At 47.1% G+C, this 15,207-nt stretch overlaps 1 protein-coding gene across 1 annotated transcript in view; it reads left to right on the forward strand.

The window, feature by feature from the left end:
- sec13 (SEC13 homolog, nuclear pore and COPII coat complex component) overlaps nucleotides 1-15,207 on the forward strand; it is an 80,069-nt gene that overhangs the window by 2,987 nt on the left and 61,875 nt on the right. The gene's annotated exons all lie outside the window — the stretch shown is intronic.

Here is a 15,207-nt window from a genome sequence, read left to right on the forward strand (position 1 = left end):
CAGTATCTGCAGATTTCCTTGTGTTTACGACATAAAGCACAGATGCTCACAGGCACATGTTTAAGCAACGCCGGCTAGAATGCAGTTCTGGGGCAGAAACTTGGCTGCTCAGCGCGCGCTGCCTTTTCTCGTAACAGTGAAAACACCTTCTGTTAGCGAAAACAGGTAACTAATGTAGGTCTTTTGTAACAGTGAGTTGATGTAAAGCGAACGTTTGAAAAACAGGGGACACTTGTACTGTGTCTATTGTCTTGTTTGTTAATTATTGAACTGTCTTGTGCTCTTTATGTAGTCCTGTGTAGGTCTGAAGTCTTGTAGTTTTGTGTTGTTTCATGTAGTACCATGGTCCTGGAGGAACATTGTTTTGTTTTTACTGTGTACTGTACCAGCAGTTATGGTTGAAGTGACAATAAAAGTGACTTGATCCTTGATCTTTGAATGGCAGAGGAACTCAACAAATGTTTTCTGTTCAACACACACAAACTGCCAGAGGAACTCAGCAGGTCAGGCAGCATCTATGGAAAAGATTACAGTCGTCATTTCGGGCCGAGATCCTTCAATAGGACTGGGGAAAAAAGATGAGTAGATTTAAAAGGTGGGGGAGGGGAGAGAGAAGCGCAAGGGGATGGGTAAAGCCGGGAGGGATGAAGTTGAGAGCTCAGAAGTTGATTGGTGAAAGAGATACAGGGCTGTAGGAGAGGGTGGCTGATAGGAGAGGACAAATGTTTTCTATTTGCAAGGAAGCAGATACATAAAGTCTCTAAAAACTACTCGAATTACTGTAGAGATCTATAGTAAATGAGGGACTCAGAAATTATCATTGTTAAACTAATGAATCATCTGGAAAAATGGATGTGCAGTAATTGAGAGGGTCATTCAGTGATTCAACTAACAGCTTCACAGCTCCAGTGCTTTGGCCCTCACGTTCTGTCTGTGTGGAGTTCTCCACATTCTCAGTGTAACTGTGTGAGTTCCTAGTGCTCCGGTTCCTTCCCAAAGACGTGCAGGATTTTTGGTTAGTTTATTGCCAAATGTGTAGGTGAATGGTGGAGTCAGTGGGCATTTCATCAGAATATGGAAATGAAATGAGAGTAGTGTGTAATTGGGTATTTTTGAACTGATGGGGTTCTGTGTCTGTGTCATGTGATTCAGTAACTCTGAAGTATAATTAAATCCCTTGAAGCCAATGACTTGCAACATACATTCTTCTTTGTGGCTTCGGCTCCCTTCCGTTCCAGTCCTGATGAAAGGTCTCAGCCCAAGACATCCTTCTGCCTGACCTGCAGAGTTCCTCTAGTATTTTTTGTGTGCTGATTAAATCTATTATTAATGAAGATTAACAAGCATTAAAAAAAATAATATGGTTGGGCATAATTGTCATGGAGAAGAAGCCATCTACGTGCACACCAGGTCTGATAGGTGGCTGTTCAACCCTGCGCGCCTGAGATCTTAATAGTGACATGCTCTTTGCCGATGATGCTGCTATAACCTTGCACACCAAACAGCAACTACCAACTCTCATGGACCGCTTCTCTAAGGCATGCAAGGACTTCGGGCTTACCATTAGCCTAAAGAAAACAAATGTCTTTGCCCAGAACATAGTGGAGGCACCAGTCATTACCATCGACAATTACGAACTAGAAGTGGTCCACGAGTTCACATACTTGGATTCGATCATTAGCAACACTCTCCCTCGATGCTGAAATCAATAGGCGTATCGGCAAAGCAACATCAATCCTTGCTTGACTCTCCTCACAAGTTTGGGAGAATCCAAAGCTCGCTACAAAGACCAAGACTGCCTTGTACAATGCATGCGTTATCAGCACCCTCCTGTATGGTAGCGAGACTTGGACCATCTACTCCAAACAGGAGAGGAAACTCAATAATTTTCACCTGAACAGCCTTCGCCGTATCCTCGGCATCACCTGGAGAGACAAAGTCCCAGACTCTGAGGTCCTCTCCCGCGCTGGACTTCCCCCAATGTTCACACTTTTAAGACAACGCAGACTGCACTGGCTGGGCCACGTCCGTCGTATGAAGGATGGTAGACTGCCGAAGGACATCCTCTATGGAGAACTAGCATCAGGCTAGAGGAATGGTGGTAGACCCCAGCCTCGCTTCAAGGACCTCTGCAAGCGTGACATGAAAGCCTTAAAAATCAACACAGAGTGCTGGGAGGATACAGCAGATGACCGCAACAAATGGCGAGGTACTCTTCAGCAACACCTAGAGCAAGGTGAAAGAGTGATCCTGAGTCAGTTTGAGGACGGAGAGCACAGCAGACAACAATCCCACAACACCCTACACATGCAGCAACTGTGGCAGAGCCTGCCGTTCCAGGATCAGCCTCAATAGCCACAGTCGACGCTGCTCGACAAACCAGTGACTACCAGAGGCGCAGTACCCACGGTCGACCATAGCCGACGGAGGGCGCAGAATTGTCATGGATATGCAGAAGTGAAATCGTATTTGAGAATTTATGTTTTGAGTTTATAGCTAGCAGAATGGGTAAGGGTGAACTCGTCCCTTTTCATCAGTCAATGAAGGTGAGTTCATCAGTCAATGAAGGTGAATGAGCAAGTGCAACAGGCAGTGAAGAGGGCAAATGGAATGTTGGCCTTTATTACAAGGGGAATTGAGTACAAGAGCAAGGATGTCCTTTTGCATTTGTACAGGGCCCTGGTGAGACCACACCTGGAATATTATGTACAGTTTTGGTCTCCAGGTTTAAGGAAGGACATTCTGGCAATTGAGGAAGTGCAGCGCAGATTCACTAGGTTGATTCCTGGGATGACAGGGCTGTCTTACACAGAGAGATTGGGCTTGTACACACTGGAATTGAGGAGATTGACAGGGGATCTGATTGAAAAATTTAAGATAATTAAAGGATTTGATAGGATTGAGGCAGGAAATATGTTCCAGATGTTGGGTGAGTCCAGTACCAGAGGGCATGGATTGAGAATAAGAGGTCAGTTATTTAAAACAGAGTTGAGGAAGAGCTTCTTCTCCCAGAGAGTTGTGGAGGTGTGGAATGCACTGCCTCGGAAGACGGTGGAGGCCAATTCTCTGGATGCTTTCAAGAAGGAGCTAGATAGATATCTGATGGATAGGGGAATCAAGGGATATGGGGACAAGGCAGGGAATGGGTATTGATAGTGAATGATCAGCCATGATCTCAGAATGGCGGAGCAGACTCGAGGGGCCGAATGGTCTACTTCTGCACCTATTGTCTATTGTCCATTGGGAAGCTCGGTTCACACGAGATTATTAAACAAAATTAGAGTTTATGCATTGGGGATAATATACATTCATGAAGTGAGGGTCATAAATCAGAGAGCAGGAATCAAGGTTTTTGAGTTGGGAGGCTGTGGCTGGTGAGATGCCACCTGGATCCCGTGGATAACCTAATGAATACAACATATCTAAGTCTGATGATGACAAAGCTGGGAAGCATTGTGGATTATTAAGAGGATACGGAAGCTTTGGGGGGGCTGGATATAGACATTCTAGCTAAATGCAAGAACATGGTAGATGAACATAATGTGAAAAATTATGAGGTTATCCCCTTTGCTAGGGAAAATAGAAAGGCTAGGTGTTTTTAAATTGTGATGTTGAAATTATAAGATTACTTGGGTGTTCTTTTATGTAAATCACTGAAAGCGCTCTAAATGCTTCTTGGATTATGAAAAGGGTTTTGTTTCTGGAAAATGCTTCATTAAGTTAATTTTTTTTCAAATTGGAAATGTTTTTCCCTTGGTTTCAATGTAACAAATCTGTCTGAGTTCTGGAGCTCAAGAAGCTCAGCCAAAAAAATCCTAAACTTTTAAAATATATCAACACAAGTATCTGAAATAATAAATTTTAAACAATCCTATCTTAAACTAGAATTGTGTACTCTTTTGTGGAAAATATAGCAGAATCTTGAGTGGATATGGGGAGAACATTAGAATGTTTCCTTTTCTTTAGAACTAGGGGTCACGGTCAAAAAAGAAAGCTCACCTGTTCAAGTCAGAGATAAGGAAATTTAAAAATTATTTTTCTGAAGACAGTGAGTCTTTGGAATTGTTTATGTCAATGGTCAGAGGAAGCAGAATCATCTTTGAGGGAGATGCTTACTAAGCAAAAGCTGAACGGTTACCATGGGCAGCCAGGATTATGGGATTGAAATTGCAGTGAGGTCAGCCATGATATTAATGATTGGTGGAGCAAGGTGGAGGGGTCAAATTGTCTATCTCTACTCTTGATTCCTATCTTCATATAGTTAGCTATACTTAAAATATTTCTAATCAAATTAGTTATTTTAAGTGTCAACTTTATTTACAATATACTTTTACATGTATTAGGAATTTGCTGTGGTGTGTTGGTCAGGGTGTGACATGTGACAAAGGGCAGCATTCAACCATTATTAAGAATTATATAAAAAACGAAGTTAGAGGTTAAAGGATGGATGTGGTATAAAATAATACAGAAATACCAACATGTATTTACAATGTAAGCAGCAGTGCAGTGACAGGCTGATTAGAATAATTAATCAGATTAACTGCCTGGGGAAAGAAACTTTTAAGATGGTGTGAAGTTTTTGTTGTAATGGCCTTATTGCGTTTTCTAGAAGGGAGCTTTTGGAAAAGGCAGATAGTGTCTGCAAGATGAATGGTGTGGGGTAGTCTACTATTAACTTATATTCTCATGTGGCTTTGCATGTCAAGGTGGGAGGCTTTAGATGATGATGGTGGACCTGAACTTGATGAAGCAAACAACACTGGTCATGAGGGTTCTTTGGCTTTTGCTAGATGGCTGATGAACAAGGATTAAATCTTTGCAACTCTTTTTTATCTGATGAACCACTTCATAACAAAAACATTTTCTGCCACGTGGGTCTTCATATTGGAATTGTTTTTTTACATTGACCGTTGCTTTCTTGATGTGGAAGAATGCTTTTGAAAATGTCCAGGTAGTGAGCCTTTTTGGTGGTGGTGCTTCTGACAGCTTCTTCCCTTTGTGACTTCTGTTGCTGAAGCTCGAACAGATTCTCATTTGTAGGTTCATTGTCTTGTGATTCTAATGGTTCTTCCACATCACTCGTGTATTTCATTAAACACAGCCTGACAATATCTTCTCAGCGGTCTTTTGGGGAAATATTTTGAGGGAAAAATTTCCTTTAGATGCTATTCTTTAGCACATCCCAAGAGTCATTAATGTCAGTTCTGAGTATCTTGATGTTGTACCTCATCAAGTTTATCTGTGAAATGGCGTACTTCATTACATGCTACAAGTAGTAAGCATTGTTTCTAACAAACTAGTGTAAACACTCAATGTTGAGTATGATATTCTCCTAAGGCCGGACTTCCCCTTCCTTCATGGTGTTGATCCAGGACATAAAAAAGGTTGGAAACCAGTCCTAAGGGGTGGTCTATTGGTGAGTTCTCAGGTGGCTATAAAGGCTGAGCTGGGACCCACACATTCTGTTGCAGTGTGCACAAGAGTTACCACCCTTTTTCTCCTTTAGTTGCCCTTCATAAAAACCATCACAATGGATCCTGAGCACATCCAGACCTAACAGTCCTGCCCCCTTCACCACTTGCTAATTGCCATAGGACTTAATCTGGGAGGTTAGGGTGAATTCCTTTAATGGAGGATACCTGTGCATGAATATATTTATCATGGAGATTGGCAGCCGCCACACAATCCTTGACAGAATGGGGTCAGGCATCAGTGGTGTAGAATACAAGATGACTGGGGACTTTTCACTGCTGCAACATTCCTCCACCTTACTGCCATTATGATGTCTTCATCTTCAGCCAGCTCCACCATTGTGGTCTTGGTTGGATTACTCTGTCTGGAACCTCACTGACATGGGTGACCCTACCAGGAGTTAAGTGCCAGATAGCTAAACTCCAGTGTTGCGCTTGGGATCTCACAAGCCTCTCCACCGTAACAAGGTGATGATCCGCAGAGAGGTGTTCCTAACAATAGCACCGTGGTCCAAGGGTTTTATTAATGAAGTGATATTAAAGGCAAAAATGCTGCCCTGATGCCTTGTTCTCAACATTAACCACGTACCCATGAGCAAGGTTCAGTAGTCCTGGTTATTCCTTACTTAAATATTTTTTGATTCCAGAAGAGAAAAATAACTTGCCTATATGCAGAATGCAATGTCCCTTTGCTGCTGCAGCTGCAATTAAGATTTTTATTGTTGCTGTTCATACATGTACTGTGCATATGACAGTAACTTGACTTTAACTTTGACAATGTTGCAAGAGCGGCAATGACATCCAAGCTTTATTGTTTGACTGCCAGCCCACTAGACGAATGGTCATTGAATATCCCAATGAAGCCCTGAGATTCTCTGATTGATAGATGAAGAGATTTGTAGTCACACTCACCATTGCCTCCAAGGAGAAGAGCATGACAGCCTTTGGCTGTTTTGCTCTTGGAGCAGTTATATCTTCTGTTGAAAAGAATGTGTGTGATGGCATCCTCTTCTAAAAGAGGCTCATTTGCTCCATGTTAAACATTTGATGAGGAGAATAACAACTTCCTTGATTCATTCAGCATCCAGGGAAAAAAATTCTCCCATCACAGTATCTGTTCTTGTGGAAGATGAATATAATGCAGATCTGCAAACTCTTTGAAGCAATCAAACCAGCCATAGCTCCCTTGAATAAATTGGTCATTCAGAAAATCCATCACACCACGTCACCTTACACACTCCCATCCCGTCACATTCATTTCACACTTTCTGTCACAACATTGTGTTTCCTGGATCATCTTCAAATTCTGAGCATGTGCCTTCGAGTCCAATTTAAGCACACTTTTACTCTTTGTTGTTCTCTGCACTATAACATCTCTAGCAGTACCATTTTGGACATTATTATTTGGTCTGTATTGTTAATGATTTTTTGCCCTGTTGGTTCTGTGAAACAAAAATTCACCTTTTTTTTACATCAACTTGTTCTGTAACAACTTCCTGTTCATATAGCAAGGGTGGTAGTGGGGATAAGCTCCATCTACCTATTAAATCTTTCCAATGGCGTGCTTCTCAAATAACCTCTGACAACCAAGTCCAACTCTTGGGTTTCACGTGTGGCTTAGCTATTAAGTGTGGCTGAACTGTTTCTACTGATGGGAAAGGGCAAAGGTGGGTTACTGGCACCTTAAAACCAGTTGCTTTGGGCAGATGTGACTTCCAGCCATGGTTGGCAGCTCATTTAGGAGAAGGAAAACTCTGATCTCAAACCTCCACTGCCTTGTGGCTGTACCCACACGTGGGGAAAGCTTCAGGAGTAAACCCTGAAGGAAAAGTCTGGAGCTGGAGTCCCTAAGGCATCCTAAGTTAAATTCAACGCTAACAGGCAACTCCTGCGACACCACTGATGCCAAACTGTACCATTCTCTGCTGGTGGAGCTTGCTGTATGGGTAGCAGCTTGCTCTCCATATTGTACTGCACTGGCTTGTGTATCATGTAGACCCTGACCAAAGGAAGGCTTCAATGACTTCCAGAAAAGCAGTAATGCTTATATTGTAGCGATGTGCTACACGCAGCGCTAAAATTACGACACGGAGTCGGTAACTGCAGTCGAAGGAAAAAACTTTATTCGAAAACTTCAGCCTCACTTTTAAGCCTCTGTCAACCGGCCCCCCATGGCGCAGAGGCTCCAAAGCCCTGTGCTCGCAAACCCCCGTAGGCTATCTAATTGTGAGTCGGTTCGGATACGCTAGGAAATGGGTCGCCACATAACCCCCCCCCCCCAGAACTGGCGATACACCCCCCAATGTCCACAGTCTGGGCCAGAACCTGCTTGGGAGGTCGGCCTCTGCGCCGAGGCGCCGGAAACTCGGCCGGTTGCGCCAGGTCCACATGGGCCAGCTTGAGGCGGTCCACCGTGAAAACCTCCTCCTTCCCCCCAACGTCCAGCACGAACGTGGACCCGTTGTTCCGGAGCACCATAAACGGCCCCTCGTATGGCCGCTGCAGCGGTGGCCGATGCCCGCCCCTTCGTACAAACACAAACTTACAGTTCTGTAGGTCTTTGGGTACGCAGGTCGGGTGCCGCCCATGCTGTGAAGTGGGTATGGGGGCTAGGTTACCGAGCTTCTCGCGAAGTCTGCCCAGGACTGCTGCGGGTTCTTCCTCTTGCCCCCTTGGGGCTGGTAGGAACTCCCCGGGGACGACCAGGGGCGCGCCGTATACCAACTCGGCCGACGAGGCGTGCAGGTCGTCCTTGGGCGCTGTGCGGATGCCGAGTAGGACCCAGGGAAGCTCGTCCGCCCAGTTGGCTCCTCGCAGGCGGGCCATGAGGGCCGACTTCAGGTGACGGTGGAAACGCTCCACTAGCCCGTTCAACTGTGGGTGGTAGGCAGTTGTGTGGTGCAGCTGAGTCCCCAAAAGGCTGGCCATAGCTGACCACAGGCTGGAGGTGAACTAGGCGCCTCTGTCGGAGGTAATGTGGGCTGGTACACCAAAGCGAGATATCCAGGTGGCGATCAGGGCTCGGGCGCAAGATTCGGAGGTGGTGTCGGTGAGCGGGACCGCCTCTGGCCATCTTGTGAACCGGTCCACGATAGTCAGGAGGTAACGCGCTCCGCGCGACACTGGCAGGGGGCCCACGATATCCACATGAATGTGGTCGAAACGCCAGTGGGCGGGATGGAACTGCTGCGGTGGGGCTTTGGTGTGCCGCTGCACCTTGGCCGTCTGGCAGTGCATGCACGTTCTGGCCCATTCACTGACCTGTTTGCGGAGTCCGTGCCAAACGAACCTGCTGGAAACCATCCGGATGGAGGGATGCGCCAAGTTATGAATGGAGTCGAAAACGCGGCGCCGCCATGCTGTCGGGACGACTGGACGGGGCTGGCCGGTGGCGACGTCACAGAGTAGGGTCCTCTCATCTGGGCCCACGGGGAGGTCCTGGAGCTGCAAACCGGAGACTGCGGTTCTGTAACTCGGAATCTCCTCATCCGCCTGCTGCGCCTCTGCCAGTGCCTCAAAGTCTACCCCTTGGGAAAGGGCATGAACGGTAGGGCGAGAGAGCGCATCCGCCACGACATTGTCCTTACCCGAGACGTGCCGGACATCCGTCGTGTATTCAGAGATGTAGGACAGGTGGCGTTGCTGGCGGGATGACCAGGGGTCGGATGCTTTCGTAAACGCAAAGGTAAGCGGTTTGTGGTCCGTGAACGCGGTGAAGGGCCGACCTTCTAGGAAGTACCTGAAATGCCGGATTGCCAGGTAGAGCGCCAACAGTTCCCGGTCGAAAGCACTGTACTTAAGCTCGGGTGGTCGCAGGTGTTTGCTGAAAAACGCCAGGGGTTGCCAGCGACCTGCGATGAGCTGCTCCAGCACCCCACCGACTGCCGTGTTGGATGCGTCCACTGTGAGGGCGGTAGGGGTGTCCATTCTGGGATGTACTAGCATTGCGGCGTCCGCCAAAGCTTCTTTCATTTGAACGAAAGCGGCGGCGGACTCCTCGTCCCAGGTAATGTCCTTGCTCGGACCCGACATCAGGGCGAACAGGGGGCGCATGATCCGGGCAGCTGAAGGGAGGAAGCGGCGGTAGAAATTGACCATACCTACGAATTCCTGAAGGCCTTTGATCGTGGTGGGTCGGGGGAAGTGGCGGACCGCATCTACCTTAGCGGGCAGAGGGGTTGCCCCGTCTTTAGTAATTCTGTGGCCCAGGAAGTCAATGGTATCGAGTCCGAACTGGCATTTGGCAGGGTTGATTGTAAGACCGTACTCACTCAGTCGGGCGCAGAGTTGACGGAGGTGGGACAGATGCTCCTGACGACTGCCGCTGGCTATGAGGATGTCATCCAAATAGATGAACGCGAAGTCCAGGTCCCGTCCCACCGCATCCATTAACCGCTGGAACGTCTGTGCGGCATTCTTCAGGCCGAACGGCATGCGGAGGAACTCGAAAAGGCCGAATGGGGTGATGAGAGCCGTTTTGGGGACGTCGTCAGGATGCATCGGGATTTGGTGGTATCCCCGGACGAGATCTACCTTGGAGAAGATCCGTGCGCCGTGCAGGTTTGCCGCAAAGTCCTGAATGTGCGGCACAGGGTAGCGGTCCGGTGTGGTAGCCTCGTTCAGCCTGCGGTAGTCGCCGCACGGTCTCCAGCCCCCCGTTGCTTTGGGCACCATGTGCAGGGGGGGAGCCCATGGGCTGTCGGACCGCCGGATGATCCCCAATTCCTCCATCCTCTGGAACTCCTCCTTCGCCAGTCGGAGGTTGTCCGGGGGAAGCCGCCGAGCACGGGCATGGAGGGGTGGTCCCTGGGTCGGGATGTGGTGCTGTACGCCGTGCCTGGGCATGGCTGCTGTGAACTGCGGTGCCAGAACCGATGGGAACTCCGCCAGGACCCTGGTGAAGTCGTTGTCGGACAGCGTGATGGAGCCGAGGTGAGGGGCCGGCAACTGAGCTGCACCCAGGGAGAACGTCTGAAAGGTCTCGGCGTGTACCAATCTCTTCCTGGGCAGGTCGACCAGCAGGCTGTGAGCCCGCAAAAAATCCGCACCCAGAAGCGGTTGGGCTACGGCGGCCAGTGTGAAGTCCCACGTGAACTGGCTGGAGCCGAACTGTAGCTGCACCTGGCGGGTGCCATAGGTCCTTACGGTGCTGCCATTCACGGCCCTCGGGGGGGACCCGGTGCCCTGCTGCGGGTGTTGTAATTCGTCGGAGGTAAAACGCTGATCTCAGCCCCAGTATTGACCAAAAACCGGCGTCCCGACCTTCTATCCCACACATACAGGAGGCTATCCCGATGGCCAGCCGCCGTAGCCATCAGCGGCGGCTGGCCCTGGCGTTTCCCGGGAACTCGCAGGGCGGGCGACAATGGCGGGCTTCTGCACCCCACCGCTGGTGGTAGAAGCACCAGTGTTCATTGGACCGGGGGTTAGCGGGCTCTGCGGCCAGGCCTGGACTGGTTTGCTGCCGGGAGCGGGGCTGGGAGATCCATGCGATGGACGCCCCGCTCACCTTTTTGGCGTTCCACAGCAAGTCCGCCCGGGTTGCCACCTTCCGGGGGTCACTGAAATCCGCGTCGGACAGCAGCAGGCGGATGTCCTCGGGCAGCTGCTCCAGGAATGCCTGCTCAAACATGAGGCAGGGTGTGTGTTCATCGGCGAGAGACAACATCTCATTCATTAAAGCCGATGGAGGTCTGTCGCCCAAGCCATCCAGGTGCAGTAAACGGGCAGCCCGCTTGCGCCGTGAGAGTCCGAAAGTCCTGAGGAGCAGGGCTTTGAATTCAGTGTACTTGCCGTCTGCCGGGGGCGACTGTACGAACTCCGCGACCTGGGCCGCTGTGTCCTGGTCGAGGGAGCTCACCACGTAGTAGTAGCGGGTGTCTTCTGAGGTGATCTGGCGAACGTGGAATTGGGCTTCGGCTTGCTGGAACTATAGGTCCGGGCACTGTGTCCAGAAACCTGGCAGTTTCAACGAAACCGCATGAACAGAGGCGGCGTCGGTCATTTCTGGTCCAAAAATCGTTTGGACCGTCGGGGTCACCAATTGTAGCGATGTGCTACACGCAGCGCTAAAATTACGACACGGAGTCGGTAACTGCAGTCGAAGGAAAAAACTTTATTCGAAAACTTCAGCCTCACTTTTAAGCCTCTGTCAACCGGCCCCCCATGGCGCAGAGGCTCCAAAGCCCTGTGCTCGCAAACCCCCGTAGGCTATCTAATTGTGAGTCGGTTCGGATACGCTAGGAAATGGGTCGCCACAATATCTTATGATTTCTTGAAGAGGTTCATCCTCAGAGCTGCTGAAGTATTTCTGAGCCTTCACAAAGAATGCATGGAATAAATTGTAATGAATTCTGATAATATGTCTCTACTGCAATCTCAGTAGGGATACAATGACGTGGGAGAAGTATGAATGCATTATGGGTGGGAATTGGTGCACTTTTTGTTACAGTGAGAAAGGTCATGAAAAAAATCGTGAATTAAATTTCCACCAGTCAAGGGATGCCTGTGTGCAATTAGGAATATGACCTTTATTGCAAGCGGATTTGAGTCCTAGAGTACAGATGCTTTGATCTAATTATGTAGACTCTAGCAATTTTCTACAAATGTACCATGAAGCGCATTCTAACTGGCTGCATTACTGTCTGGTATGAAAGGGCCACTGCACAGGATTGGAAACTTAGCCAGCTCTAACATTGGCCGCCCCAGAACAGTTTCAAAAGTGTTGCCTCGAAAAGGCGATGTCCATCAGGAAAGATCCCATCACCCAGGACATGCCCCCTTCTCATAACTACCACCACAGAGGAGGCACAGGAGCCTGAAGATGCAGACTCAATGTTTTAAGAAGAGTTTCTTCCCCACCTCCATCCGATTTCAGAACAGACAATGAACCCATGAACACAACCTCGCTATTTTTGCTCTCACTTTGCACTATTTATTTGATATCTATTTTTATATACCATATATTTCTTCTTGTAATTTACAGTGTATTTTATGTATTGCACTATACTGCTGCCACTGAATAACAAATTTCATGACATACAGTGACCTGCAAAAGTTTGGGCACCCTGGTAAAAATTTCTGTTTCTGTGAATAGCTAAGCGAGTAAAAGATGACCTGATTTCCAAAAGGCATAAAGTTAAAGATGACACATTTCTTTAATATTTTAAGCAAGATTACTTTTTTATTTCCATCTTTTATAGTTTCAAAATAAAAAAGGAAAAGGGCCCGAAGCAAAAGTTTGGGCACCCTGCATGGTCAGTACTTAGTAACACCCCCTTTGGCAAGTATCACGGCTTGTAAATGCTTTCTGTAGTCAGCTAAGAGTTTTTCAATTCTTGTTTGGGGGATTTTCGCCCATTCATCCTTCCAAAAGGCTTCTAGTTCTGTGAGATTCTTGGGCCGTCTTGCATGCATTGCGCTTTTGAGGTCTATCCACAGATTTTCAATGATGTTTAGGTCAGGGGACTGTGAGGGCTATTGCAAAACCTTCAGCTTGCGCCTCTTGAGGTAGTCCATTGTGGATTTTGAGGTGTGTTTAGGATCACTATCCTGTTGTAGAAGCCATCCTTTTTTCATCTTCAGCTTTTTTACAGACGGTGTGATGTTTGCTTCCAGAATTTGCTGGTATTTAATTGAATTCATTTTTCCCTCTACCAGTGAAATGTTCCCCGTGCTGCTGGCTGCAACACAACCCAAAGCATGATCGATCCACCCCTGTGCTTAACAGTTGGAGAGGTTTTTCCTGAAATTCTACACCCTTTTTTCTCCAAACATGCCTTTGCTCATTGTGGCCAAAAAGTTCTATTTTAACTTCATCAGTCCACAGGACTTGTTTCCAAAGTGCATCAGGCTTGTTTAGATGTTCCTTTGCAAACTTCTGATGCTGAATTTTATGATGAGGACGCAAGAACGGTTTCCTTCTGATGTCTCTTCCATGAAGGTCATACTTGTGCAAGTGTCGCTGCACAATAGAACAGTGCACAACCACTCCAGAGTCTGCTAAAGCTTCCTGAAGGTCTTTTGCAGTCAATTGGAGGTTTTGATTTGCCTTTCTTACAAGCAGTTCTCTCGGAAAGTTCTCTTGGTCTTCTGGGCCTCAACTTGACCTCCATGGTTTCTGTTAACTGCCATTTCTAATTACATTACGAACTGAGGAAATGACTACCTGAAAACGCTTTGCTACCTTCTTATAGCCTTCTCCTGCTTTGTGGGCATCGTTTATTTTAATTTTCAGAGTGCTAGGCACCTGCTTAGAGGAGCCCATGGCTGCTGATTGTTGGGACAAGGTTTGAGGAGTCAGGGTATCTATAAAGCTTTGGAATTTTCATCACCTGGCCTTTCCTAATGATGACTGTGAACAAGCCATAGCCCTAACATGCTAATTAAGGTCTGAGACCTTGGTAAAAGTTGTCTGAGAGCTCAAATTTCATGGGGTGACCAAACTTCTCCATAGTTTCCTTTTTCTCATTCAAAAATTGTACAAAACAAAAATAATACACAATCTTGCTTAAAATGTTGAAAAGAATGTTTCTTCTTTAACTTTATGACTTTTGGAGATCAGTTCATCTTCTACTCAACTATTCACAGTGACAGAAATTTTGACCGAGGTGCCCAAACATTTGCATGCCCCTGTATATTAGTGATAATAAACCTGGCTCTTATTCTCTGAGTGAGCATACATATGAAATATATAGAAATCTGTTCTCCTTATTTAAGCAATAATAGAGTTCTAAAGAAGGGAGTGCATTAGAGATTAATTATTGTGGTGGAAGGTTTATGGTGTGAGGAGACTAAGCAGACTAAGCCTGTACTGTCACACGTTTAGAAGAGTGAGAGTGATCTCATTGAGAATTTTGACATGGCAGATGTGGGTTGTAAGGTTGATGTTGACAACAAGACTGCAGATGTTGGAATCTGGAGCAACAAACTATTTGGAAGAACTCAGCAGATTGAGCAGCACCTGTAGAAGGAAAGGGATTGTCAAAGTTTTGAGTCAAAACCCTACATCAGGACTCAAAACATTTAATGATTCCTGACCTCCCACAGATGCTTCTCGGTCCACTAAGTTCTTCAAGCAGATTGTCTGTTGCTAGTGTCGATGTTAGCCTGGCTGGTTTGTCTAGGATGAGATTTGCAGTTTCAGATTCAGGAATTGGTCATTCAAGGCAGAGATTAGAAGAAATTTCTTCATCCAGAAGATAGTGAATTTTGCAAATTCTGCACCTAAAACAGTGGAAGCTCAGTCAAGGAAAACATTTGAGACAAATTGACAGACGTTAAAGGGATTCAAGGGATGTGAAGTTAGGCAGGAAAGTAGTATGGAGCTAAAAGGGCAGCCATCAACTCATTGAATGGTAAGGCAGGCACAAGGCCCCTACTCTTTTGTGTTATTCAAGGGTGTAGATCAGAAGAGTGATGGAAGATTAGCCTGGATGAATGCTGCTCCAATAACACTAAAAAAGCTCATTGCTCTCCAAAACAAAACAACATACCTGATTAGCCAGCAATCCACCACCATGAGCATGTTTACTCCTCCACTGGTGTGTCATGCTGGCAGTGTATGCACCCACAAAATGCACTGTGGTTACTAACCTGGGCCACTCAGCACTTCCATCACCACCAACAAGGTGGATGGCAGCAGCAATGTCATAGCACCACCGAGCTGCATACCATCCTGACGTGGAAATCTAGCATTCAAGCCCATCAATTCTATAAGACCACCTTTACCATAAGG

The sequence above is a fragment of the Hypanus sabinus genome, chromosome 19 (genome assembly GCF_030144855.1).
Source record: "Hypanus sabinus isolate sHypSab1 chromosome 19, sHypSab1.hap1, whole genome shotgun sequence".
NCBI classification, from domain to species: Eukaryota; Metazoa; Chordata; class Chondrichthyes; order Myliobatiformes; family Dasyatidae; genus Hypanus; species Hypanus sabinus.